Here is a 26,473-nt window from a genome sequence, read left to right as displayed (position 1 = left end):
ATCAGCTTAAGCTGAAAGTTATAAGTTATAAGCTGTTTAGGCATAAGCTATAAGCACTTTTCCACAACTCTACCAAAAAGGGCCTTGTTTGAAATCTGGCTGAAGGGCTTGCGGTGGTGAGATTTGAGATCGTTCCATGTCTGTCACGTGTCTGATTAAAGTTTGAGCTGGTGATCAGGCAGTTGCAGCTTTTACCATACGGAAGCGCGTGGCGACAACTCAGGCCCATGTAGTTCTGAAAGTTTCAGAGGCATTCGGCAATTGCCACGTCATTGGGGTAGAGATGAACTACAATGGTGACGTGTTGGTAAACCTCTGTTTTTCGCAATAGGAAAAACAACACAAAATGTATGGGGTATATAATTATAGAGATTTTTTATAAATAAAATTTACGCTGAAATTTTTATATTATTTTTGACTTTGCTTTGCTTTTGTTTAATAGAACTATTATTAATGTTGAAAAATAGATATAAATTGTGTACAAATATATGTAAAACAGTTTTAAGATATATAAAAGGAGAATTTCAAAAAAGTTAGTGAGTATAAGATTTATTTATATAAAGTCTTGGAACGAGATATTTTAGTAATTTTTTAATTTGTTATAAAAAGATGTACAAAAAAATATGAAGAATGATATAATAATTTATAATATTTTTTTTTTATTTTTTGACTAAAATAGTTAGTCTCCAAACAAGTGAATGTATAAATCACTTGTACCTTTATTATTTTATAATTATTTTTTTACTTTCCACTTTTTTGATATTCTTCCATATATTAAAAGTGTATAAATTTTAAATATTTTTTGGCTTTTTAGAGTCGGAATTTTTGTAGCTTGGGACTAAAAAATTCATTTGGCAATTTTTTTTTGGTTTTTATGATTTTTGTGAGTAAAAAAATGAAATAATTATAGTTTAAATGTGACATTTTGTCTTACTGACTAATTTAAATTGCCATTTGGCAATTGGCTTTTTTAGTTGGTTTTTTTACCTTTTGACTGTTTTTGTAACAACTCAGATTTTTAATTATTCTGTAGAATTTATACTAATATTGTTTAATCTTAGTTTGAAAAATATATAATTTATTATTTATTATTTTGCGTAATTTTGTAAAATAATATAATTATTTAAAAGTTTAGGGGTCAAAATATAAATAATAATAATAATGGGTGTGGTACTAAAATAAATAATTATTTTTTCATTGATATACGATAAAGTGTAATTTAATTAGGAATTAATTTATTTATATAATTATATTAAAATATTGAGTCAAAAAATAATTATCTTAAATATTTATTAACGATAAGAATGAATTTATAAATTTATTAACGAATTTGATGGATATTATGGCCTAGCCACGTGTTAGCCAACCAATGGCCTGACCTCCTTATAAATAGGAGGCGCTGATCTGGCCCGAAGGAGAAGGGAGAAGAAGGAAAGAAAGGAAAAGCAAGAAAGAAGGAAAGAAAGAGAGAAAGAATGAAGGAAAGAAAAGGGAGGGAAAAATGGTAAAAGTTAAAAGGGTATTTCACTAGTAAGGTATTAAAGTTAAGGCGAGTTATATTATATCTTGAGTCATTAAAATGTATTTTACGTATATTTTGATTTACCAAATTCTGTTTTATACAAGTTATGTTTTTAATAATAGTTATCTTTTATAAAGATTTCAGTTACGTGGCTTAATTTTTGAACCCTATTTGCTTAAAAGGAAACCCATTGATATGTTCGTTTTATTTTTAAAGAATATTTGGCTATGACCTTATATAAAATTATGTTTTGTAAGTACCACCACGGGAGTCTCACGTCTTGGGAGACTTAAATAACCCATTGGGAGACTTAAATAACCATTGGCCTCTGTTTGGTTACTTTGTGGCCCTCTGATCCATTGACATCTGTTCTGTGCGGAGCAAAGTGCTGTGCGGAGCTAAGTGCTACACTATCGTGGGAGCCACCTCTAAAATCCGTACGAGCCACCTCTTGAATCCGTACCTCTGTTCTGTGTGGACCAAAGTGCTGTGCAGAGCTAAGTGCTATACTATCGTGGGAGACACCTCTAGAATCCGTACGAGCCACCTTTTGAATCCGTACCTCTGTTCTGACTGTCACTTTTGTGACCTCTGTTTTATTCTGTTCTGTTCAGTACCGTGGTTATGACTATATATTTACATAATTTCTGTATTTCAGTTTCTGTCACTTAAATGAAAATAATCTCAATTTTGCTACTTAAAGGATTATTTGTTCTGACTAAGTTGTCTTAAATATTTTGGCATAATTAACTATCCATGGTTATTTCGTGTCCCTTATACTCTTGGTATAATATTTCTCACTCTACCATGTGCTTATAGTTGTTTACCAATTTCCAGGAAATAATGCAATTCAGAAATAGCTTTTGGAAAGTCTTAGATGCGGGGTTGCGGAATACACACACACAACATTTTTATGATATTTTTCTATGTAAATATCGGTCTTTTGGGTCAATATATTTTGTAATAAAAATAGAAACTCCAATGATTATTTTTGTACCCTTATTTAAATATTATTTCCGCTCGCGTTATTTGATTTGTTTAAGAATTGGCAGAAGATAACCTCGGTTACTGGCCATCACGATATTTAACCCTTGGGTACGGGGAGCAGGTCGTGACAAGTGGTATCAGAGCAATGATTTTTTTCTAGAAAGAAAAAAAAAAATCATCATTGGAGCATAGGACACGCGCACATTTAAGAATTTGGATAACGGGCAATTAGTACCGAATTATTAAATTTTGTTCGTCAATTTAATTATATTATAATTTTATGTGATTATATATATATGATAAATTTTTTTTTTAGTGTTCCTAATTTGTGAAGGATAATAGATATAATTTATATTTATTACAGTAAAAGAAGGATAAGAAAAGAAGGATGTCGGGCTCATGCACCTACCAAAATTATAATATTATTAAATGCATATAATTTTCAGTTCAGTATTCAAAAAAAAATTTATTTTGATGTTTTTTAAAAGTGGGTTCAAATTATAAAGATACTATTTTTGAAACTATTTCCCATCAATGAAAAGTTCATCTCAAAATTTCAATTATTGCATATAATTTTGTCGTTGTGTTCTCATTTTTATTTATTTTTATCGTGAACAAAATGAGTGAAAAGTTTTTAAAGTCGCTCTTTATTCTTTATTTTGACCCAAAATAATTTTTGACAACTAGACAGTGAGTAATTCTTGGTAAAGTTTTTTTTTTGAGGTAATATTTCTATCAGATTGATTATCTAATATATATTTATCAAAGTACGCAGCGAATAGCTTACATGTGACAAATTTTGAGGACGAAATTTTAAAAGGAATAAAGATTGTAACAACCCAGATTTTTAATTATTTTGTAAAATTTATACTAATATTGTTTAATCTCAGTTCGGAAAATATATAATTTATTATATATTATTATGCGTAATTTTGTAAAATAATATAATTATTTCAAAATTTAGAGGTCAAAATAATAATAATAATAAAAATAATGAGTGTAGTACTAAAATAAATAATTAATTTTTATTGGTATACGATAAAGTGTAATTTAATTAGAAATTAATTTATTTATATAATTATATTAAAATATTAAGTTAAAGAGTAATTATTTTAAATATCTATCTATCTATCTATACTATTATAAAGTGAACACATAATATGGTGTCCTGAAGTTTCACTCTCCTCATGCCATGTGGCAGTATTTTTTATTTTTTTAAAAAAAGTTAAACAAAGAGATGGGTAAAGTTAAACAAAGAGATGGGTAAGGCTTGAACCCATGACCATGGGTTTAAGTACGACGATTCATACCACTTAAGCTAAGTACACATTATATTATGAACTTCATTATTATTTTTTTTATTGCTACTTATTTAAATTGCACACACATCGTGTGTGTGCCACCTACTAATTTATTAAGGATAAGAATGAATTTATAAACTTATTAACGAATCTGATGGATATTATGGCCTGGCCACGTGTTGGAAAACCAATGGCCTGCTGACCTCCTTATAAATAGGAGGCGCTGATCTGGCCCGAAGGAAAAGGGAGAAGAAGGAAAGAAAGGAAAAGCAAGAAAAGAAAGAAGAAAAGAAGGAATGAAGGAAAGAAACAAGGAAAGGAAGGGAAGGAAAAAATGATGAAAGTTAAAAGGGTCTCTAACAGTGGAATGAGAGTGTAAGGTATTAAAGTTAAAATGAGTTATATTATACTTTGAGTTATCAAAATATATTTTACGTATGTTTTGACTTATCAAAATCTGTTTTATACAAGTTACGTTTTTAATAAAAGTTATCTTTTATAAAGATTTTAGTTACGTGGTTTTATTTCTGAACCCTATTTACTTAAAAGGAAATTCATAAATATATTTGTTTTACTTTTAAAGAATATTTGGCTGTGATTTTATATAAAATTATGTTTTGTAAGTATCACTACAGGAGTCCCACGCCTTAGGGGACTTAAATAATCATTGGCCTCTGTTTGGTTACTTTTGTGGCCCTCTGATCCATTGACATCTGTTCTATGCGGAGTAAAGTGCTGTGCGGAGCTAAGTGCTACAATATCGTGGGAGCCACCTCTAGAATCCGTACGAGCCACCTCTTGAATCCGTACCTCTGTTCTGACTGTCACTTCTGTGACCTCTGTTCTATTCTGTTCTGTTCAGTACCGTGGTTATGACTATATATTTACATAATTTCTGTATTTCAGTTTCTGTCACTTAAATGAAAATAATCTCAGTTTTGCTACTTAAAGGATTATTTGTTCTGACTAAGTTGTCTTAAATGTTTTGGCATAACTAACTATTCATGGTTATTTCGTATCCCTTGTACTCTTGGTATAATATTTCTCACTCTGCCATGTGCTTATTGTTGTTTACCAATTTTCAGGAAATAATGCAAATCAGAAATAGCTTTTGGAAAGTCTTAGATGCAGGGCTGCGGAATATACACACAGCATTTTTATGATATTTTTCTATGTAAATATCGGTCTTTTGGATCAATATATTTTGTAATAAAAATAGAAACTCCAATGATTATTTTTGTACCTTTATTTAAATATTACTTCCGCTCGCGTTATTTGATTTGTTTAAGAATTGGCCAGAGGTAACCTCGATTACTGGTCATCACGATACTTAACCCTTAGGTACGGGGAGCGGGTCGTGACAATTTTAGCCCGGAGCTGAAAGTTTGTTTGGTTTTGCTTTGATTTTTATGAGAAAAAAAAAAAAAATGATTACGATTTAGATGTGACATTTTGTCTTATTAACTTATTTAGTTTATTTTATCTTTTGTATTTTTTTTAGCCAAAAAGTTCTAGCCAAACAATTCCTTAACTTTTTGTACTTTTTTAGTCCCAACTAAAATTGACTTTGATTTTTGTATTTTTTTGTTAACAGCTCTTAAATTTGTGATTTGTAGAATCTTATAGCATACAAGTTCTATCTCATCAGGCTGTACTCGAATTATTACGAAAATATTTTAATTTTTAATATTTTATCCACACTCAAATGGCCCAAATAATATAATATAAATATATATAAAAAAATATTTTTTATTCATCATAATTTGACTTTGTTTGGAAAGTTACTTATTTTAGTTAGTTATTTAACTTTTTGACTATTTTAACCGGATTAAAAAAATTGTATTTAGAAAGTTAGTTAATTTTTTTTTTTGTAATTGATTGAATAATTGTAAGAGAAAAAGTAACATAATTATGTGCCTGTTTGGCAGAAATTATAATCAGCTTATTTCAGCTTTCAATTTAATTTAAGCTATTTTGATGTGTTTGGTTTAGGTTATAACTTTTTGAAAATAAAAAATGAGCTTATTCTTTGAGTAGGGCAGGAGATGCTTTAAGAATAAGTCAGAAATCAGCTTATGTTCATAGTTATAAGTTATAAGCTGTTTAGACATAACTTATAAACACTTTCTCACAGTTCTACCAAACAGGACTTATATGTTAGATGTAACATTTTTTCTTTTTAATTATTTTAACTTATTTTATATTTTATTAAGTTATTTTAATTTAATCATCTTTTCAAATACGACATTTGTGAGATGCATTTGTGAAGTTCACAATCATTGTGAAAATGGAATATTTAAGATTATACTTTTAATTAATGCCAGTAACACAGTTGTTTTTGTTTTTTTTTTTTTTTTTTTTGTTTTTTGTTTTTTTTTTTTAACGTAGAGAAAAAGATATTTTGAGATGTCATCACTGCATCTATCTTTGTGAATATGAAATATTTAAGGTTATACTTTTAATTAATGTCGGTAACACATTTTTTTCTTTTTTTTGAATGTAGAGAAAAAAATACTTTGAGATGTCATCCCTACATCCAATCTTTGTGAATATGAAATATTTAAGGTTATACTTTTAATTAATGTCGGTAACACAGTTAGGTTTTTTTTTTTTTCTTTTGAACGTAGAGAAAAGAATGTTTTGATTTATCACCACTATATTTGTGAACCCAGACCCCGCAAAACTCAACCATATGTTACAGACAAACTCAAGATTTGATCGGAATATAGAACGAGATCTCCATAAAAAAACCATTAAGAGGTTGTTTGGGGTGTCCTAAATAAGTGTATTTATTATCTTTTTAGGCTAAAAAATTGAGGAAAAAAATATGAATATTTGGATTAACTTTTTGACTTTTTATGAAAAATATGTATTAAAAAATTATATAAATTAGTGTGTAGGAAAAAATTAGGATTAAAAGTTATGCAGCCGTAATTTTTGAATTTTGATGAATAATAATAATTTTTTAACTTTTTGAATAACTTTTTAACAACTTATCAAACCTGACCTAAAATTTCCTAATATTTTGCTTTCCCAAAAGTTAAACCTGGGTCACATCTATAAAAAAAAAAAAAAAAATTAATAATAATGTCTACTTTACTAAACCACCACCCCTATGGCCGGTAACACAGTTGAAACCATAAATAATAGTGGTAGGTGATAGTTGAGAAGTATCTTCTTATTAAAGGGTCCCAGTAGCATAAAACCTAAGTGAGTGTACAAATATCTCTGTATCTAATCAAATTAAGAGCGTGCAAAAAGGTGGGTGGGAGTTGATGGACAAGCAGCACAAATGGCAAATTTTCTTCAATCTTGACCGTTGAGGCCCATCGGCAACACCCCAAAAAAAGGAAAAAAAGCCACCTCTTTTTTAAATTATAACAATTTTTTTTAATACTTTCTAAGTCTGTTTTGTCGAGAAAAATTTAAAAAGTATGTGTTTTTTAAAAAAATTATCAAAAATAAGTCCGAAAAAATTTACTTATTTTTTGTATTTTTTAGATTTTTTTAAAAACATTATAATTTTTTGATTCATCTTGTCCAACTAAATTTAAAAACTTGAAAAATTTTAAAAAACTTTTACTTAAAACGAAAATAAAATAAATAAATAAAAATATACTTTTCAAAACACCGCTAAATGTCGATAAGCAAGAGTACTTTTCATGGGCCTCGAACTGGTGTTGCTGGGCCCTTTAATGATGAATCCCCAAAGTTTGGGCTGGGCCCGCCATCAAGGTGCATGACGCTGGGGAATTCTATTTGCATCTAAAAAATATTTAAATAAATCTAATTTTTTAGTACACTTTATTGAATTATTTAGGATTATAATTTATTTTCAGTATATATTTTTTTCCCCTTCAAATTACTTCTTTGAGGTACACTCTAATAAAATAAATTAAAAATTGAAATTATTTTTGAAAAAGCCTTTTAAACATTTTTTCTGCAACCAAACAAAATGAAGATTTTTACAAAATTAGGGAGGGAGAGAATTAACTTACCAATACAGAGAAATAAAGAGAGATCGTTAACTACTAAAGTGAACTAATAAGGATTTGGAGATGAGAACAAACGTGAGAGCAACGATATATACAAATATATATATATCTATATAATAAGACAGCTCAATTTTTTTTCCTTGATGGGACTTCTGTCCCTTTGTCAAATTATAAACTATTGGATTGAACTTAATCCAAGGGTTCACAGTCTTACACCCTCCATTTTCAACCCACGCCCTCTCTCTCTCTCTCTCTCTCTCACACTCTCATCTCTTTTTCTCTAATTTCAAATTTTGAAATCAGACCCCCATTCTCTCTCTCTCTCTCCATTAGTCTCTTCCCTCTCTCCGCTATCCTAATCGTCATCTTCTCTCTTCTGGAGATGGGAGATTCACAGATTCGGAGATGAGAGCCACCGTATGTATAGATATGCATTTGTGTGTATTATATACATAATTTTATTCACAAATTCGGAGGAAGAGGAGAGCCCTAGCCTCCAAGATATACTCTGGATTGAGAGCTCAGGGCAATTACAACCTACCCAAGCAGTGTGACAACAATGAGGTCTTGAAAGCTCTCTGCTCCGAAGCTGGTTGGACAGTCGAACCCGATGGCAATTACAATCTACCCGATGGCACTGTGACAACAACGAGGTCTCTCTCTCTCTCTCTCTCTCTACATGTCTTTCTTCAATTTTTTCTGCTTGGTTATATAGATCTATAGTTCTTGACAGCGGGTTTTTCATATCTAGATCATAATTGTTGTTCTTTATCATCATCTATTGTTTGGAGGTTGTTAATTCTGGGAATTAATGAGTGCCATGCTGATATTCTTTTGGGGTTTTGTTGTTTTTTAGCTGGGTAGAAGAATGTTTAAATGCTCTGTCATCATCTTCTTCTCTCTTCGATTTTGTTTTTATTCTTCCGAAATTTTTGCCATCAATTGGAACTAGCTCAGCTTAATTAGCAGTTTGTGATCTTTGGGTGTTTTTTTCAAACTTTTCATTGTGTTGTTTTCTAAAACATGAAAGATGAAAGCTGAAAGCAAAAACGGAACTAAACAGCGGAAGCTTGAAGCACCAATGTTTTTCATTTTACTTTGTGATTGCTTATCATCTTCATGTGTTTTGATCATACAAAAATAAAGTCACAAATTTTGAGGTCTGATTGATATAGGGTGGGAGAGATGATCATATCTTATTATGATCAACTTGTACAGCTCAATCAATTGCATTTTCAACTTAATAAGGAAGCTCAGTTTTTTTTCCTTGATGGGACTTCTGTCCGTTTGTCAAATTATAAACCATTGGATTGAACTTAATCAAATTATGAAAAAGGCTCACGTCCGTCCTCTGTTAAATTGTTAATGTGTGCATCCTTTTAAGATGTGCATCCTATATCATAGTGTAAAATTATTTTTCTCTTTTCCTTGCTAAAAGACACAACTAGACAGTGCTTCATCATCACTACCCTGCAATAAAAGATAAAATCATGGCTTTGCATCATCATTACTACCCATCATAGATTAAAGACAAGATTTGAGAAGAGTGGAAGTAGGGGGGGGAAGGGTGAGTCACAAAATGCCAAGTTCAGATTCATTTTTGAGGCAGTTAAGTGGAAGAGAGGGTTGGAAATCAACATCCAAGAGGTGGGGCACTGGCGGTGGTTTGAAGCAAATGGAAGGGCTGAACATGTATTATGGGAATGGTGGTGGAGGTGATCAGAATGGTGGTGGTGGTGGTATGATGATGAGGAAGAGAGTGATGGTGGTGGTGGATCAGAGCTCACATTCAAAGCATGCAATGATGTGGGCACTCACACATGTCACCAACAAGGGTGATCTGCTCACCAATGCTTCTACTTCCACCCATATAAAAATAAAAATAAAAAAATCATACCACCAATGGTATGCATATACATACTTACATATATACATATATTTGTATATACATACATACATATATTTGTTCACTTTCAAGCTTATAATCTTCAACTAGATATATTCATGTTTGTTCACTTTCAAGCTCATAATCAAATGGATCTATCTATACATGCTTTTATATACATATGCATATATTGGTGGTTACTGGGATCAACATAAACCACACTTAGAGAAATGGCTCAAATGGGTCTTTTCTTTTCTTTTGATTTGATAGATCTAAATCTAATTTGCTTACAGAGAGACAAAGAGGGGGAGGTCTTCTCATATTTTTTATTTTTTTTGATTCCTAGGTCCTATTCTTTCTACTTTTGTTTAAACTTTTTCAGTGCTCTGTGAGGGAGTGAAATCAGAAGTTTTTCTTTATTTATTTGACTCTTGCTTTTTTGCCGCTTTTTTTTTTTTTTCACTGGTAAAAAAGAGAAACACGTATCCTCTGTTTTCATTGTCATCTTTTTCAATATTTTCTTTTCTAGAGGACGGACGTGAGCCTTTTCATTGTCATCTTTTTCAGTATTGTCTCCATAGATATCATTTTCATTTGATTTTTTGTATGTTGAATTTGATTGATAGCAACAAAAAAGATTTAATTTTATTTTTTTATTTTTATTTTTATATAGGTGGAAGTAGAAGCATTGGTGATACGAAGTCCAAACTTGAACTTGGGCTTTTTGTACAAGAAAAGCAATTGTCAAAATTGACCTGACCAACTTTGGTCAATTTGATAGAGATAAAGTCATTTTCATTCATTTTTTATTTTTGCAATCTCATTGATTAGAAGTACCATATGTATATACTTTTATGGCATTCGAAGAATATTCAATAATTTTTCAAGTATGATTTAATTATTATTTAATGTTACAAGTCTATTGGACGAATTAATTTTTTTGTACAAATTTCTTTTCCTTTTCCTTATTGTGATTTAAAATTTCTTTTTCAATTGTCAGTGCTGAATTTATCTGTGAATAGAATTAGTAATAAACTTATTTTTTCCCTACAAATTTGGATACTTTGTTTTTTGTCATCCCACCATCCCCACCATCACTCTCTGTCAAATCAAATGGGGGTTAAAGGAAGAAATTGGTTTCATGTTAATACCCATTTTTATTTCATATTAGTTAAATGGGTTGAGGATTGTTAACATTAAATGGGTTAATGTGAACATTAAGGTTAACCTGACTGTTAACATTAAACTGAAAATATTTTTGTTAACATTAAATTGGTTTCATGGTCATATTTTTTATTCATAGTTTCTAATTAATGTTAATTAGAACATTATTTTTGGTATTTATTGAATACTTTAGTATTTACTTAAGCTTTATCTAGAACATTATTTAGTAGTGATTTGCAGAATGATGATGAATTGTGGTACACAGCAGATGTGAGCAGTGGTTTTATTTTGGGATAATGTTCTTATACTTTTTTTTTATTATTATTATTTTGAGAAATGCTCTCCCAGATTTTGGATTTGGTGCTCCTTCATTTCTAAAAGATATATTTTGTTTATGGTGATTCTTTTGAATATATTTATATATTTTTTTGTTATTTTTTGGTATATATCTAAGAATGTTTCAGTTGCAGTAACAGTACTTCAAAGTTGAAAATCACTTCTAGATTAATTGCTTTATTTACATTTTATGGTAATTTGTATATGAAGCATTGTGTTTGTGGTCCTGTATATCTAAATCAATTCTTTAAATTTGCTTAATAGGTTCACATTAGAGAGCTTGAGGAAGAAGTGAAACTTCTTAACAACCTTTCGCATCTGAACATTGTGGTAAGTATCTGATTTGCATTCTTACTAAAGCATTTTAACGTTTCCTTTTGTTGGTCATCCCTTAGAAAACAATTCAAATATCTTTCTGTGCCTATCCATAAATTCTTCAAAAGGTAAGGTATAACTTCCAGTTTTTTGTTGTAATAATAACATTCTAATGATTGTTCAAATATAAGTGATGATCCTCGCCACCATACATAGAACTTTAAATCCAAATGAAATTCTAATTTTTCAAGGCAATTAAAATCCATTGGGGTTTCCGTTATATAATTTGTTGTGGTATTGCTTTGTTTTCACTTAAAATCCATTGGCTTTGGTCTGGTTTCCTTTGCTTATATAGAGTTCTGAGCCATTATATTGGTTTTCATTTTTCTGGATAATTAATTATTTTCTTTTATCCATCAATGTCGATAGCTATTGTGGGCAATTTAGAAGTTGATTTCAATAATTTTTCATGATTCTTTGATTTTGAAGCCCAACACATGCTCTACATAGTGGATTTGTGGTGATTCTCTGTCTCTGTCTCTGTCTCTCTCTCTCTCTCAAGATTTATATTTAATGGGTTCAATAACTTTTTCGTGGTGAGCACCAAACTTAGATTTTGAGATATATTTTTCATATGAATGGGTTGTTATTTCGTGCTTTTATTGGCATATTAGTACGAGATTTTGGGGTTTTTACTATTTTGTTATTGCATTATTGTACAGAGAGGTTTTCATTTGAACCTTTCTCACCTTTATTTTCCCCCCCAATATTTACTGTACATTTGTAATCTCATCATATACCATCAGTTGAGTCCACGTGTGGAATGATTCATAATGGAATGATTTCCACTCACTCCAACCCCTATCTTAGTTATATCTAAATACAATTTTGGTTTTTTTAATTGGTACAAATCTATTCAATTTTCATGGAATTGAAACTTTACCAATGGAAGCAATTTCAAGTTGAGGCATGAGTTATAGATATAAAAGGTAAATTCATGACTTAATTTGTTTTATACTTACAGAAGTTGAGTTGGAATTTTTATTTACTAAGATTTCAAATTCATGATTAATGATTAATTTCAAGTTTTTATTCAAATTCAAATTCATGACTTAATTTCAATTTTTTATTTACTTATAGAAGTTGTGTTAATGATTAATATTTGAATTTTTTTTTCCAATTAATTGGTTTTGAATTTCATAACTTAATTATTTAGATTTGTAATATCATCCAGTTTAATTTTTGATTAATCTCATTAACAAAAGTATTCTTATTTACATAGAATCCTCTAATTGGTTGTTTAGAATTTCATCAATATTAGTTGGTTTAATAGAGAAGCCTTCTATTTGATTTCCAAATTCTATTTTTTTCATAGTGGAATCTAATCTCTATTTGTTCTTGGTATTATTGATTGGTTGGTTATTGATATTGACATAAAACAGTGCATTTTTAGCTTAAATTTTATATTATTAGTTTGGCATCTGCATGTGTGTGGTTTTGATTGATTGCTTGAAATAGATGGTTTGATTCTTGATCAAAAGAAAACATAGTGCAATAGCTCATATCTTTGTCAGATTAATTCAATTTAGTTAAATTAATAGTATTGGGTAATAGTAAAATGAATATGTACTGTCTTTTGGGTATAAATAGGACAGTTTCATGATTTCATTGTAAATTTTATCAATTTTACTTGAATAATCAAATGAAATTGGGAAGTTTAAACTAAAAAGTTTTGTGGATGGGGCTGTTTTGTTGGGTATTGCTCATTTGGGATATTTAATTTTGTTTTTGCATGTAACCTTTGTTATTAAGTGATTTTGAATAGAGCTTCAATAGAGTTGTTAATAGTTGTTGATTCACTTCCTCCCTCTCTCAACTAAATCTCAATTTGCTTCTTAATTTTTAATTTTTATACTGGTTTGGTTTTGGATTCAATTTGTGTGGAATTCAAAATATAAAATTTTTATTTTTTTAAGTTGAATTGAAGGTGTGAGATGTTGTGGTCATGACTGAAATTTGGTTTTGGAGTACTTGCCACCATTGACTGAATTTCATCATAACTTTTCTAGCATTTTCTACTACTTAATTGGTTTCATTTGTGGGTTTTTGATTATACAAGCGTGATTATGCTAATTACATTTTTTTTAACTTAAACACAGAATCATATTTGAATTATTATTTTTTCCCAAGTGGATTTGGCATAACTGGTAGTTTTGCCCTCTTTCCTAAATTGTGGAGTTTAAGTTTTTATCATTAAGTTGATCGTTAAATTGTAATTTGTGAACTTTATCATTTCTTCTTCCAAAATTTTCTTTGTTAACATCTAGGTGATGACACTGGATGTTCAATTCAAATATCAGTTCAGTTTTTAATTTGTAGTTCCTAATGTGCCATTATGGAGTAACAAGAAGATTTCAGAAAAATTATGGAGTAACAATCATTTGGGTGCTTTTTGAATGGCTAAGTTCTCTCCCTCTTTCTCTCATGTACTCAGCCACCGAAATCGAAGTTGGGTTGATGTTTATCAGATTGATACAGAGGAATTAACGATGTTGACATGCCCAATAGCCACTGCACCCACTTCGTCTTTCCTCTTTGCCGGTATGTAAGCACTGCTTCCTCAAATGGCTCTTCTTAAAATACTACTCTCCACTTTTTAAAATTTTCTCTGATTTTTTTTTTCCTTTCCCCCTTCTATTGTTCATTTTCATCACTTGAATTACAGGCTGTTAGGTGATGGAATATACAAGTGGGTGACATGGATTGCACAACTGGGAGACAACGCGTATCTAACTTAAAAAGCCTTTTGTTTTTACTGTCATTCCTTCTTTAAATACTATAAATGCACACATATGTATGCGTATAATGTAATGGATAGAATGAATTTATTTAACGTGAATAGATGAAATGGTTCCATTTGATCAATTGGATTTTGCAAATGGATCTTTTGATCTTTTTCAAGCATCATGCATTTATGGTTATGTGCTATTGGCAATAAGAAATAATCAGATCTAAAATACATATAGAGATGTTGAATCAAGTTTAAAGTGGGACTACACTTGAGGCTATACATATAGAATGCATGATTATTTATGTTTTGGTTTCAAATTAATTCATGAACTATATGTATTAAGTAAATCTCTCCTGATTTCATATTGTAATTACAAAGTAAAAGGATAAGGGAATTAAAATGATTGTAATTGTCTATATACACTGTGACACGGAGTTTAACCTTGAATATGAAGAATTATTAATGGATTGAATAGATTATAACTACAATGTGGTGAATTTTTACCAGTATGAAAGTACTATATTAGTTTGTCTTAATTTTTATTTTTCATGGGTCAAAATGTATTAACTTGAATGTGAATTTTTTTTTTTTTTAAAAATTAGAGAGTGTCGTAGGCACGGGTCATCCACTAGTATATATATATGTATGGATGTATGTAAAAATTTTCATTATTTGATATCATTCAATTTTTTTTTTTTATTTCTTTTAACAAGTAACAATATAATAAAAAGTAATGATTGTGAGGGGAATTTGCACTGAGCAGGCGGGTCAAGCTAAGTCATGACTTGAGATGACTTTGGGTTGTGCAACCGAGCTGGTTCAGTTGAGTGTCGCCTTGGCCAAGGTCTTGGATTGATTCAATTGAGCTGGTCCAAGGTCTGGGAGTTGGACCGAGCTATCTATTGATCTTAGATATTGAATCAAGGCGTCTATGATCATGCCTTCAACTCGGGCTAGGCCCTTCGGGCGAGCACCATGATGGAACAAACGGAGTTGGGCAAAACCAAGCTAGTTGTTGAGCTCGGCCCTGAAGGTCGGCAAGAATTGAGGCTGGAACTGACCAGACTATGCTGAGCTCGGTAGAAATCGCCAGGTGGTCCAATTGGAGTGCGAGAAGAGAAACCCGCCAATGGTGTGCGTTAATACTGTCACGACCCGCTCCCCGTACCCAAGAGTTAAGCATTGTGATGGCCAGTAACTGAGGTTACCTACGGCCAATTCATAAACAAATCAAATAACGTGAGCGGAAGTAATATTTAAATAAGGGTACCAAAATAATTATCGGAGCTTCTATTTTTATTACAGAATTATTTGACCAAAAAGGTCGATATTTACATAGAAAAATATCAATAAAAATACTGTGTGTGTCTATTCCGTAGTCCCGCATCTAAGACTTTCCATAAGCTATTTCTGAATTGCACTATTTCTTGAAAATTGGTAAAAAACTATAAGCACATGGCAGAGTGAGAAATATTATACCAAGAGTATAAGGGCACGAAATAACCATGGATAGTTGTGTAGCCAAAACATTTACATAAATAAACCATTTGAGTAGCAGAAATCATTTAAGTAGCAGAAACTGAAATACAAATATTATGTAAATATATCAACATAACCACAGTACAGAACAGAACAGAACAGAGCAGAGGTCACAGAAGTGACAGTCAGAACAGAGGTACGGATTCAAGAGGTGGCTCGTACGGATTTTAGAGGTGACTCCCACGATAGTGTAGCACTTAGCTCCGCACAGCACTTTGGTCCGCACAGAACAGAGGTACGAATTCAAGAGGTGGCTCGTACGGATTCTAGAGGTGGCTCCCACAATAGTGTAGCACCTAGTTCCGCACAGCACTTTGCTCCGTACAGAACAGAGGTCGATGGATCCATGACAAACAGAGGACCACAAAGTGATCAAACAGAGGCCAATGGTTATTTAAGTCCCCCAAGACATGGGACTCCCGTGGTGGCACTTACAAAACATAATTTTATATAAGGTCATAGCCAAATATTTTTTTAAAATATAAACAGACATATCCATGGGTTTCCTTTTAAACAAATAGGGTTCAGAAGATAAACCACGTAACTGAAACCTTTATAAAACATAACTTTTATTAAAAACATAACTTGTGTAAAACGGATTTGGGTAAGTCAAAACATATGTAAAATATATTTTGGTCCCTCAAGGTATAATATAACTCACCTTAACTTTAATACCTTACTCTTTTTTTCCACTATCAAAGACCCTTTTACCGTCCACTATTTTTTCCTCATTCCTCTCTTTTATTTCTTTCCTTTCTTTCTTCTTTTCTGTTCCTTTCTTCTTTCCTTCCTTCCTTTCTTTCTTTTCTTTTCTTCTTTCCTCTCTTCCAGTGGCAGATTTCGATAATAATTATAAAAATTCATTCTTATTTTTAATAGATATTTAAGATAATTACCTTTTGACTTAATATTTTAATATAATTATATAAATTAATTAATTATTAATTAAATTACATTTTATCATATACTAACAAAAAATAAATTATTTATTTTACTATTATACCCATTATTATTATTATTAATATTATCTATATTATTATTATTTATATTTTGATCCCTAAACTTTTAAATAATTATATTATTTTACAAAATTACACATAATAATATATAATAAATTATATGTTTTCTGAACTGAGATTAAATAATATTAGTATAAATTCTATAGAATAATTAAAAATCTGGGTTGTTACAATCTTCCATCCTTTTAAAATTTCATCCTCGAAATTTGTCACATGTAAGCTATCCGCTGCGCACTCTGATAAATATATATTAGATGATCAATCTGATAGAAATACTACCTCAAAAAAAACTTTACCAAGAATTACTCACTGTCTAGTTGTCAAAAATTGGTTTGGGCCAAAATGAGAAATAAGGAACGACTTTAAAAACTTTCACTCGTTTTGTTTACGATAAAAATAAATAAATATGAGAACACAATGACAGAATTATATGTAAGAATTGAAAAAAAATTGAGATGAACTTTTCATTTATGGGAAATAGTTTCAAAATTAGTATCTTTATCATTTGAACCTACTTTTAAAAAAATATCAAAATAATTTTTTTTTGAATACTGAACTGAAAATTATATGTATTTAATTATATTATAATTTTGGTGGGTGCTTGAACCCGACATCCTTCTTTTCTTGTTCGTCTTTCACTGTAATAAATATAAATTATATCTATTATCCTTCACAAATTAGGCACACTAAAATTTTTTTTTTATTATATATGTAATCATATAAAATTATAATATAATTAAATCGACTAACAAAATGTAATATTTAGGTACTAATTACCCGCTATTCCACTTTTTAATTGTGCGTGCGTCCTATGCTCCAATGATTTTTTTTTTTTTATATTCTATAAACCATTGCTCTGATACCACTTGTCACGACCTGCTCCCCGTACCCAAGGGTTAAGCATCGTGATGGCCAGTAACTGAAGTTACCTACGGCCAATTCATAAACAAATCAAATAACGCGAGCGGAAATAATATTTAAATAAGGGTACCAAAATAATCATCGGATCTTCTATTTTTATTACAAAATTATTTGACCAAAAATGTCGATATTTACATAGAAAAATATCAATAAAAATACTGTGTGTGTCTATTCCGCAGTCCCGCATCTAAGACTTTCCATAAGCTATTTCTGAATTGCACTATTTCTTGAAAATTGGTAAAAAACTATAAGCACATGATAGAGTGAGAAATATTATACCAAGAGTATAAGGGCACGAAATAACCATGGATAGTTGTGTAGCCAAAACATTTACATAAATAAATCATTTGAGTAGCAGAAATCATTTAAGTAGCAGAAACTGAAATACAGATATTATGTAAATATATCAATATAACCATGGTACAGAACAGAACAGAGCAGAACAGAGGTCACAGAAGTGATAGTCAGAACAGAGGTACGGATTCAAGAGGTGGCTCGTACGGATTCTAGAGGTGGCTTCCACGATAATATAGCACTTTGCTCCGCACAACACTTTGGTCCGCACAGAACAGAGGTACGGATTCAAGAGGTGGCTCGTACGGATTCTAGAGGTGGCTCCCACAATAGTGTAGCACCTAGTTCCGCATAGCACTTTGCTCCGCACAGAACAGAGGTCGATGGATCCCTGACAAACAGAGGACCACAAAGTGATCAAACAGAGGCCAATGGTTATTTAAGTCCCCCAAGGCATGGGACTCCCGTGGTGGCACTTACAAAACATAATTTTATATAAGGTCATAGCCAAATATTTTTTTAAAAAATATAAACAGACATATCCATGGGTTTCCTTTTAAACAAATAGGGTTCAGAAGATAAACCACGTAACTGAAACCTTTATAAAACATAACTTTTATTAAAAACATAACTTGTATAAAACAGATTTTGGTAAATCAAAACATACGTAAAATACATTTTGGTGACTCAAGGTATAATATAACTTACCTTAACTTTAATACCTTACTCTTTTTTTCCAATATCAAAGATCCTTTCACCTTCCACTGTTTTTTCTTCATTTCTCTCTTTTCTTTCCTTCCTTTCTTTCTTCTTTTCTTTTCCTTTCTTCTTTCCTTCCTTTCTTTCTTTTCTTTTATTCTTTTCTCTCTTCTAGTGGATGCCTCCTCCTTTTATAAGGGGAGAGAGCAATACGTGGCAGATTTCGATAATAATTATAAAGATTCATTCTTATCTTTAATAGATATTTAAGATAATTACCTTTTGACTCAATATTTTAATGTAATTATATAAATTAATTAATTATTAATTAAATTACACTTTATCATATATCAACAGAAAATAAATTAGTTATTTTACTACTACACCCATTATTATTATTATTAATATTATCTATATTATTATTATTTATATTTTGATCCCTAAACTTTTAAATAATTATATTATTTTACAAAATTACACATAATAATATATAATAAATTATATGTTTTCCGAACTGAGATTAAATAATATTAGTATAAATTCTATAGAATAATTAAAAATTTGGGTTGTTACAAATACTGTTTGGCCAATGTTGTTTGGTGGTATTGACGGGTACATGTGTAAAGAATAGAGAGGGCAGTTGTTGGCTTTTTTGGCTTTCGAAGGTTATTTTTGTAATTGTAAGTGTACCAATAAGGATCAATCAGTCATTACAGAATATTAATTGCCAACAAATTATCAGACGATTATGTTTTAGTTCTTTCAGCGTCAATGAAGAGGACTTTTACTGGTGGCTTTGTTTAGGAGAATTAAACAAACAATGATTAAATGAAGAATAATTGTAGCATTTCATTAAGTAAAATAGAAGACTTACAAAGATCCAAATCAGCTTCGTAAAGGTTTACAGCAACAAATTACTTGAAACTATTCCTATGAACGAAGTGCAGTGTAGGAATTTGAAGTACAAAAATGTAAAGAACAAGAAATGTAAAAACTGGAAGAAAAAATAAAGTAGATAAGACTAGTTTTTTGGATCTAAGTCTGGAACGTTTTCTGAGGCCTTCTCTGCTATTTATACTTCTCAATAACAATCGTCGAAATGCATTTCAAACCGTCGAATCATCCATTTATGATCGCTGATCATGCTGCCTTACAGTTAGCTCCACTATGCCATATCTGCAGTTAGGCTTCCCTCCTGATTTTGAATTTAAATATGAGTAACCGTTGAAGCCACGCCATTTTGCATCTCTTTGCTGATCCAGTGCTATGCAGGTCCACAATAACCAATACTAACTGCCACATATATGGTTACGATTGAAGATTTAAATTGTCTTCCTGTATTGCCCTCATTCTGTCACGTGTCGAACTGTGATTGGTTTATACAAAATATGTAGCCAACATTAGCCCCCGCACTAATATACCAAATACTTGGTGATATTAGTGGATCAAGGTATTTTACCCACGTCTTAGAACGTGCATGGGCTTTGTATTTTTCAGAAATGCAACCATCATTCATCAATGAAACATTTGCATTAAATTCTCTTCGAACATCCCCACTATATCAGTATTCGAAAAGACTGATACATCTTTTATGGCCAAGCTAATCTTCTCTTACATTGATCAAGCATACGAAGAGTTATTTGATGATGTTGTTCATCCTCGAAAGAACTTTCATGCATTGATTAGCCACCTTTATCCACCTCCATTTATACAAGTTATGGAAGCTTTCGCAAATCACTGGCCTTCGAACCAAGAACCTACTGCTTACGATTCTTTGGAACACGAATTCGCAATCATGGATATCAGAAGCTCTTCTTTTGCAGCAAAGCCTTCCGCGTGGGATGAAGCAACTGCTTCTTCTTCTTCTACGACCTCTGGCTGGGGAACTTGGTCTACCCCTACTCAACCTCAGATGAGGGAACGCATTCATCATCGATTCTCAGAATTCGATGACCCTCTTGAAATCCCTCCTTTCAAACGTAGTTCTGTAGTATATCCATATGTTCCTATTGACCGCATACGCAGTCTTGAAGGCAATCTGTTTTCATCATGGTATACTTCTACCTTGCCATCTCAGATGGTTCGAAGTGTCCAACGTCCTGGTGAAGCTTTAGGGATCAGTCCTGCGCTTTTAGCCAAAAAAACAAAACTTTATACCTCTGGTTGGCTAGAATGTGTAGCCAGGCCTGAATTCCTAGATTCGATCAAGGAAACTTCGACTGCTCCTCCTCTGCCTTCCAATCCAAATTGGATTGATGAATTGAGACTTGCTCTCTCTAAGGGCCAATACTTCACTCCCTACCAGGCCTCAGTAACTCCAACTCCTTATCAGCAGTTTAGAGCTCAGACCTTACTTGCTGCTTTCTCTCATTTATCTTTTGAAGTCCTTCGAGATGACATTCCCCACAAAAACTTTCTATGGGCTTGTGACATTATGTCTCGAAGTCATCTTCTCAATCCTGTGGCCCAAATAGAGCTTTATACCTTTTTGGACCAACTTCCTCTCCTGCTCAACTGGCACTTCCAGGCTTCTATTACCAGTGAAGTTCTGGATGAAGCCTTCTCTGCTCGAATTCAGGTTCAATATGAGGTAGAGAACCTCCTCGATGAATATGAAGCCTTCAAGAGCCAGGATTCTGAGTATGGGGAAGATGTTGCTATGAACGAAGTGCATGAAGAATAGGAGATGGACGCCATTGATAAAGCTCTAAAATAGCTAGAATTCGAAGTGAAGGCCCAACAACTCTCTTCTCAATTAAGAGCTTACCAATTAGATAAACCAAACCTGGATAAGATAGATGATAGAGTAGGAAAAGAGTATTCATTTATTGAATTTTGTTGGACTAAATTTCATGACCTTGTAACTTTGTCCATTCTATATTACTACGAAATCAAAAATGTAACCAAATGAATCTTAGTGTAAACAGCACTTATCAATAAAACTGGGCTTTCTGAATTTCATTTGTCAGATTCTAATTTATCACTCCAATTGTAGACTTAACTGTATGGTTGATGTGCTTTAACTCCACCCCAGCTCAAACTCTTTCAAAGTGTGAAGTCTTCCTTTTAAGAAAACAATCATCGTCTCACAAACTGATCCTAGGCCTAACATAATTCTTCAACTATCAGCTTCGAATTAAACAACTTTGCCCTTCGAAACTTAATTTGATCATATTCAATTCCTCAATATGTGGTTAATACAATCAAGTAATTTTAAATCAACTAATTTTGTTTCAGACAAACAGTCTACATTTTCCAAAATATGGAAACTTCTTTCAAGGGCTGCACTCTTTTATTTTAAAATAGTGATTTCTTCTGTATATTATCAAACCAACAAACAATTTCTAACCTTAAGGTATTTCAAGTTTTGCTTCGAAGGATTTTACTCTCACTAGCAAACCTAAAAACAAGTCCTTAATCCTTTTGAAGAAAACAAATACTTGAATATTCTTGCATCCTTAGGTATGGAATGTGCTTCGAAGTCGACTTCCTGCCTTCGAAGCCATTCGTTATCTGATTTTGGCGCCAAAATTTGGCTTCGAAGCCAAATATTTTATTTCAAAGCTGACATCGGTATTTGAGATGCGTTTCCCTCCATAAATATTGAAGAAAACTTTTGCATCCGTACCTTTAGTACTTCTTTATGAATTTCACGATCGGGTATCTTTTCAGACACAAAGGTTTTAAAACCCTTTCTATTTTGTGCTTTGAATTCACTCATTTGCCTAACATACAAACCCTTCATCTCCACTGACCCTCTTTTCCTCGTTGTTTGTTGCCAATGGAGTCCTCTTCTTTGAAAGTACCAACTGGCGAACGTATAAGCCCAATAATGGCTTTGAAAAGATGTATTGAGGAAGAGATTGCTAAATTTAAAGCTGATGGATCGAGTGCCATAGACGGACGCCTCTTTGTCCCTCGCCATAGCGACAAACAAGAATATGTCCTAGGTTCTATCTTTTGAGAGGTTCCCACCCAACTTCCAGCTTTGTACCCTCGTTTGGAGGACCACTTTCTTCTCTATGAAGGGGGGCTTTACTGGGGAAATTGGAGATTGAACCAACCTTATTGTTGTTGGCCAATACTGAGGGTGGAGTGAGAGGACAGGGTCGTGCCTGCAAGAGAATGGGACCTACAAGAGCTCTGTATTCTCGATGCCTTTCGTCTTTCCAAGTTTATCATTCCTGAAGACCCTTTTTTGATTCCTGCGGCTCTTTGCTTCTGGAATATGACCTTTAACTTTTTTCAGTTTCGTTCTGGTATGATGGCTCCCACCGTTCTAGATATCTGCCATCTCTTAGGGCTTTCATCACTCAGTACCCCCTTTATACCCAGCTATCCAGACCTTTCGGTTAAATTTTCTCTTCCACCTTTGAATTCTTCCTTCAGTGACTTTGTAAAGGCTGAAAATAAAAAGGTGGGCCCTGTGAGTAATCGAGAACTCTTCTCCTTTATTTTATATTGGTTGTGTAAATTTCTCTTTTGTACATCATCTTAACGAATCATGCCTGAATTTGCCCCACTCGCAAAGGCTCTTGTTTTGAAGAAACGAATAGCCTCAGCCCATTATCTTTTAGGCCATGTCTATAGAGCATGCTCCCAATTTTGTGAAAGACCTCTTGATATCAACCAGGGAGGTCCCCTCTGGGTGCTTCAACTCTGGCTCTTTGCATACTTCACTGATTTGCATACTAAGTGTCTGAAGTTCTTAGTTCAAGACCCTAGCACTTATGGAGAAAAGTATGCTAGGATTGCCCTCTATCCTGTTTCTTTTGCTTACTATCTTACTTTTTTTCATCAGCTTCCTGTTTCTCCAACTGCCACCTTTTTTTACCCATTCGATGCCAATAAAGGACCAACTTGGCTAAAAACATTCTTGGCTGATAGAGAATGTTCCATCCCATTGTATAAAGATATATGGGCCTCTATTTTGTTGCCGAGGGAACTTTTTATTGGTACTTTAAACCCTCGAGCTTATAAGTGCATATCTGAGGTATACTGCCCCTTCCAGTTTGCCAGACAATTTGGGCTTACCCAAGGAATTCCCATTCCACTCTGCAGTGTCTTGAATGTCCATCTCACAGCCAGAGATCTGAGAGTACCCAAATCTAAACTAGAGGAGCCAACATTTAAATTGTTGAAAGACTTGAGTGAGTTCAAATTTACTCTATTCCTTCCCTCTAGCTTAGCCTTAAAAAGATTTCAAAATTGGTGGACAACCAATATGGAAGTGCATCTAGCAATACATCCTCATGATTTATTAATAGGGCTAGGTGTGCCTTCTAAGGTCAAACCAAAAGAAGTTGGGATCATCCACTCTCTTTCTACAGCTACCAAGACTATTCCTGCAGTCTCACCTCCTCCTTCCAGAGTCACCAGAGCTGCTTCGAAAAAGGGTATGCATTTTTAGGCTTCCTTTCTTTTAGAATTTTCTGTTTGTTTTCTTTATATTCATACTACTTGGTGTAAGGTCTCCACAAGAAGAATCTCTCAAGAGAGCTGAAGCCCTAGCTATTCTCAAAGACAAACACCAGCAGAAAAAGAAAATAAAACTAATACTCGCTCCTGAGGAGTCTGAATCTCAGATTGAAGTGAAAGAGACAGAAAAAGAGCAGGAAATACCACTGTAGAGAAAAAAGAGAAAGAAGATAACTGTCTCTCCTTCTGACTTGGTTGAAGACCTTACTCATGAGGCAGCTGTCGAAGCAGTAGAGAAGGAACACTCTAAGGAAATAATTGTTTTCCAAAGGGCTGAAAAAAGGCGACAACAATAACTGCTAAGGGATAAAGCAGCTGCTATTGATATAATCCAAATGGAAACTGTGAGAAGGCAACACACTGCTGAGCATTATTCCCTTCGTAGTTCTCCCATCATTGCCACCACCTCTGAAACCAGTAATTTCCTTTCATGTCTCCACTTTCTTTTCTCAAATTGTTGATACTGGGACTTAACATTGTTTTGTATTTTCTCTTTTGCAGCAACAACTACTTTGCTTACTCTTCTAATAAGGATTCCTTCAGTTTCAACTGAAGTTGAACAACCTCAAAATGTGGAGCTCATTCAGATAATACTCCCACTTCCTGGCCCTATATTTTCCATACCTTTCTTGAGGCCAAACATTCCTGCATCCCTATCCTTTGGCTTGACTTTATACTTTCCTCACCTATCTTTCAACTTTACACAATTTGCTCTTCCTTTAAGCCTTGTCGCTCCTTCCCCTCCTGAGGAAATTTTAGCTATTACATCATCTCCAGTGATAGCTGATTTCCATAGAGAAGACACTGGTAGCCCTCTAATTCCTCGTCCATTATCTCTGCCTAGCTCCAGTCCCTCTTCTCTTGAGCTACTGGTAGCCCAAACTATAGAGACTGCTAGGAGTACTTCACCTTCTTCTCTTACTCCTATGTAGCCGTTTCATCTTTCTACCAGAGTTCTTTCTGCACCCTCTATGTTAACGGATGAGGTGGACATCTTCGAAGCTAGGCTATTCCACCATTCCAACAGCTAGCAATGAAGCTGAGCCATTAGCCCTAGCTGATTCTTTATTAGAAATTTTTTAGAGCTCTTCCTCTAGTGTTAGGACTCCCTTGCTTTCAATAGACTTGGACAACTGTTTGGAGTTGCTGACATCTTTTTCAAGGATTGCTTTCGAAGCCTTACAAAGGCCTATAATCAGAAACGGCTTTCTTCAATGTTGTAAAATTGTTGAGCAATCCAGCAAGACTGTTTCAAGCCATTTATCTCAGGCGGCAGCCACCATTGATTTTTACATCAACATTTGCTATGTTGCCAAGGCCGCAGAGGAGAAATTGCTGAGAGACCAGAGTTTTGTTTCTCAAATTTATGCTGAAATGTCAGAATTGAAAGAGCAACATTCTTCTGTCTCCCAATTCCGAGCTCAACTATTGGAGAAGAAAGCTCAACTTGAAGAAGAATTATCAGCAGTCAATCAGGCTTTGGATCGAACTGCCACCAAGCTGCAGGTCACCAACTAAGGACTAGCTGATTGAAAACAAGATATGGCAACAGTCATTCATTTGTTCCCATCTCTTAAGAGTAGAAAATCTATTGTAAATGAACAACTGAAACATTATACGGACTTCTGGACCAATATATGGCTACATGTATTCAACTCATTATGAAATAAAATCCTTATTTATCATTTGAGTGTTTTTATGCTCTTTTATTTAGCATTTATTCTATTCCTTGTGTCTCCCATATGGTTGGACAATAAGGCTTCAAATATTTGCCATTAATTTTCTTGGAATGTATATATCCATTCAAATTTTTCAAATGATATGCTCCCAAAGGCAATACTCTATGAACTTGATATGGTCCTTCTTAGTTAGGTGACCATTTGCCAAACTTATGACTTTTAATCCCTATTGGGAGTATTGTCTTCCACACCAAATCACCTTCATCAAAGCTAATGTGCTTGACTTTCTTATTATAGTTTTTGGTTGCTTTTTTCTTTTGAAAAAGAATGCTATTTATTACCAGAACTCTAGTTTCATCTATACTTTCTAATTCTAAGCACATACTCTGATGGTACTGCTCAAGGTTTAACTGATCCTGACATCTCACCCTCAAGGACTTAACATTAATTTCCACAGGTCGCACTGCATCATGCCCATATACTAGAGCATAAGGAGTGATTCATGTACTTGACCTCGGAGAAGTCCTATAAGCCCATAAAACATCCAA

At 32.7% G+C, this 26,473-nt stretch overlaps 2 long non-coding RNA genes across 2 annotated transcripts; both read left to right on the top strand.

Annotated features, from left to right (window-relative positions):
* Positions 1-1,485: 1,485 nt before the first annotated feature.
* On the top strand, positions 1,486-4,934 carry LOC145807802 (uncharacterized). The gene is made up of 2 exons (XR_014351190.1): positions 1,486-2,450; positions 4,896-4,934. It is a non-coding gene; the product is annotated as an uncharacterized LOC145807802 (long non-coding RNA).
* A 3,087-nt stretch (positions 4,935-8,021) lies between these two features.
* On the top strand, positions 8,022-14,426 carry LOC114298623 (uncharacterized). The gene is made up of 4 exons (XR_014350141.1): positions 8,022-8,458; positions 11,455-11,520; positions 14,000-14,106; positions 14,231-14,426. It is a non-coding gene; the product is annotated as an uncharacterized LOC114298623 (long non-coding RNA).
* Positions 14,427-26,473: the final 12,047 nt, after the last annotated feature.

The sequence above is a fragment of the Camellia sinensis genome, chromosome 14 (genome assembly GCF_055761805.1).
Source record: "Camellia sinensis isolate YWXY chromosome 14, ASM5576180v1, whole genome shotgun sequence".
Classification (NCBI taxonomy): Eukaryota; Viridiplantae; Streptophyta; class Magnoliopsida; order Ericales; family Theaceae; genus Camellia; species Camellia sinensis.
Note: the sequence above shows the minus strand (reverse complement) of the source record. Positions and strands in the feature narration are given on the sequence as shown.